Consider the following 3,627-nt stretch of genomic DNA (forward strand, 5'->3'; position numbering starts at 1 on the left):
CCAGTATCACAATTTATATTTATAGTGACTCTCAAGGAGGTGGGACAGAACTAAGGTGGACCACCAGCGACCAAAAGGGTTCTTTCCACAGTGACAACCCCCCCAAAAAACAGCTTTGTGCTTAAGGTTGGTGTACGTTTATGACGACTTGTATTGAAAAACATATAATTTAAGGGTTGTTGAATAATCTAAAGCTTCACAAAAGAAACCCCAAACTTTAGATTTGGTAATTTAGTGGAGAGTAACCCCTCAAAGGTGGTCTGCTCCTGATGAGGTCTATTTAGGGCACAGACAGCTGAGAACTCACCAGCAACTGCCTGATTGGGGGGGGGGGGGGTTGAAGAGTGTGTGTGTGTGTGTGTGTGTGTGGGAGGGGGGGATCCTGGTGGAAACTGGTAGCTTCTGGAAAGAGCACGTACATAAGGTTTGATATTGAATCAAGCAATTAGTTTTGATGGTTAGGGGGAGAGTTCAGGGTTTAAGGTGGAAAGACTCACAAGTGTAAATGTGAGTGTATGTTTACATCCTTTGAATGTGCGCTCAAATGGTTTTCAGCAATTCTCTCAAAAATGTCCCATCGATGATTTTATAACTTTTTGTAACTGGTATCCTCTCAGCACACACACACACCCAACAGAGGTCCCAAGATGTTTTTCATTTTGTGACGCCCCAATGATGAAGCGCTCTGGCTTCACAAGTCAGTACGCAAAAAGAAAACAATCTGTGAAGACTTTGAGAAATTCAAAACATCTAAAATAGAAATTATGATTACTGCAAATTACATGGAAAAAATTGAGAGCAAGTACGCACACGCATAATGATAAAAATATGTTTTAAGAAGAGTTGTCATTGTCCTGAAGACCAGTGACTCTCATTGTTTCTCTCCACCTACTCTGTCCCAGGTTCAGTGGTTGGTTTGAGGTTTTGAGAAGCATGCGTCTCAGCAGCTGCAGTGGTTATTGACACAACTGTGTTGTCTCATCACCACTGCAGTATTTAAGACCGGATTTTCCTCTCCAACATCACCAGATCGTTCAGCTTTCCACAGTGGTATTGTGGGGCTCCGCTTACTTATTTTGTTATGATCAACTCATGCAGGCCATTGTGTTCAAATGTTTACCTTGTCTGGCCTTCATCTTCATAAAACCTCTGGCGCTGCCTCCCTGCCTTTTGCTTTGAGTCTTAAATCAGTTTGCTTTGGATTGGATTTTAAAGTAGACATGCATATCAAAAGACAGCTGCGAGCATTTTATTGATATCATTTCACAATTAGTCATACTTTTGGAAATAATTTTTCTATTTTGGGCATATATTGTAGTTTTGTATTTATAGTGTATTATGGTTTTATGTAATTGCATTTTCTCAATGTAATTCAAATCTAGCAGTAACTATAAACTCCATGTGCAGCACATCAGTTTCATGCTCTGTATTAGAACTGTGTTAAACTCCATCTGTGAACTGTGTAGACATTTTTTGATACATGACTCAGACCAGAGGAAAGATCAATAATGATGTTAGTGTTGGGGAAAGAGATACTAATTATATTTGCACTGACCTCCGAACTCACCAGCAACTGTCTGATGTGGATGATAGGGTGCAAGTGTGTTTGAAAGCAGTTTATTGTTTCTTCTTTTTTTGTATCATTAATATTTCTGTTAAAATGGGTTTGTACCTGCTTAAAAGACCAGTCCTTTCAAAAATTTTCAAAAGACCATTCACATGGTATGTTCAACCTTACATGGCTTCCCCTCAAGCATTATTGCAGCATGACTTCATATCCCACTTTGAGCCTTGCAACAAATGACATTTTCCTAAATGATAGACACTATCTCCACCAGACCCCCAGTAGTCACAGTGTGTCTTTGCCTTGGCCATCTGCATACTGCAGGGCCAAGTCATGACTGTCCCTTAAAAACAAAAATAGTTAATACATACAGTACTACACCTGTATACAAGACAACCCAGCAAAGATTCGTCTTCTATTGCCACAGTGAATTTCTTGAGACCTACTGTTGCTTCTTTTTCATTAACATTTGAGTTCAAATGTTTTTGCCCATACAGTGCTGTGCTAAAGTCTTGAGGCCTTTTCTTTTGTTCTCTGTCAAGATGATCCAACACTGCCTCAATAATGCTGACGTCCGGGCTCTGGGGAAGCCATAGTAATAGTAATCCATTGCGTGTTTGATATCCAAAAATTCTCATTTGGATTCATCAGACCAACAGATTTTCAGTCTAGTTCTTCTGTAATTTGGTGTGCCTCAACCTTTTCTTTCTTTAAGGGTGACATCTTTACAGCTGAGACCATTTCAGAGTAGATTTCAGTGAATAGAAGATGGATAAACTGAATGGTCAGAGGCGTGTCTCAGGTTCTGTTTCGGGACTTTGGTGTTATTTTGTCCTGTTTCTTAAGATATGACTTTCAATATTCTTCATCTGCTGTAAATAGTTTGTAAATCCTGCAACTTCTCCTTTTGTGCTTTTGTCCTCTACTTGTCCACTTTCCTACTTCTTTTTTAAAGATACAGTTCACAGCATGGCAGGAAGTGCTTTTCAGTTAATAGCTCTTTGAGAATTGATCTCTGATGCAAAAATACTATCTTCTGCCCATCGAACTATGTTTTCTTTTGCATTTTTTTTGTATAAACAAATGATGTTTTTCTTTTTGACAGGCTGCTGGTAACAAAGCATCTAAAGATAATGTTACATCTCTAACTTGTTCGTTATGTGTAGACGCAAAACTGATTCATTCCTTAAGTTGAATGCATTCTTTTTATTATTGAATGATTCATAGGTTGGTTGTGGCTTAAAAACAAAAACATGAAAAAATCCCCTGAGAATCAGGTACAAGGACTGGGCTGAAAAAAATGCCTGTAAAATATTGCTAAAGACCAAAGTTACACTTTCAGTGTTATGCAAAGTGCAAGTAATATTTTTTTCATTTTTTGTAAATGACGACTGTTGGGTGTGCTGGTCCTCTCCATATCCTAGTGATAGTCCTAGAGGTTTACACATGAAACGTCATAAATGTCGTAGGTAAATTATTGGCATCTTTTCCACATTACGTACGTAGTGAAGAAGTCAGAGAACTGTGATGCATCTTATCTGGACCTATTAGAGCAGTAGTACCACCAGGTGGTATACTGCATCCACTGCAGCATAAATTGCACAATAGAGGGATTTTGTTCATACCAAAAAAAATGCATTACTTATCAGTTATTATCAGTTATTTATTTATGTCATATATGTTTATAGATTAGTATCATATATTTGAAACATGAGCTCAATGTAAGTGCTCGTTTTACAGAAAAATGAGCATTTATTATTATTACCTAGCATTTTAAATCATTGAGTTGGTTAGGAGGAAACTAATCTTAACAACATCTGTTCATTTTGGAGTCAATTACAACAGCCTATAATAGCTATAATATATTATGGTGTGTTTGCACCCAAAGTGATCATGTACAAGTAAAGGTAATAGTTTTTGCAATTAACTTTAATGGGAAATCCAATATTTTACAGGAACAGCCTATGATTAAAGAAATAACAATTATAAACACTGTAGTAAATGCAATGCTTTTATGAGCCGCATAACGTTTTTATTTTGAAAAAGCTGACCGGAAAGAAACT

Source organism: Astatotilapia calliptera, chromosome 12, assembly GCF_964374335.1.
Source record: "Astatotilapia calliptera chromosome 12, fAstCal68.1, whole genome shotgun sequence".
In the NCBI taxonomy this organism is placed as follows: domain Eukaryota; kingdom Metazoa; phylum Chordata; class Actinopteri; order Cichliformes; family Cichlidae; genus Astatotilapia; species Astatotilapia calliptera.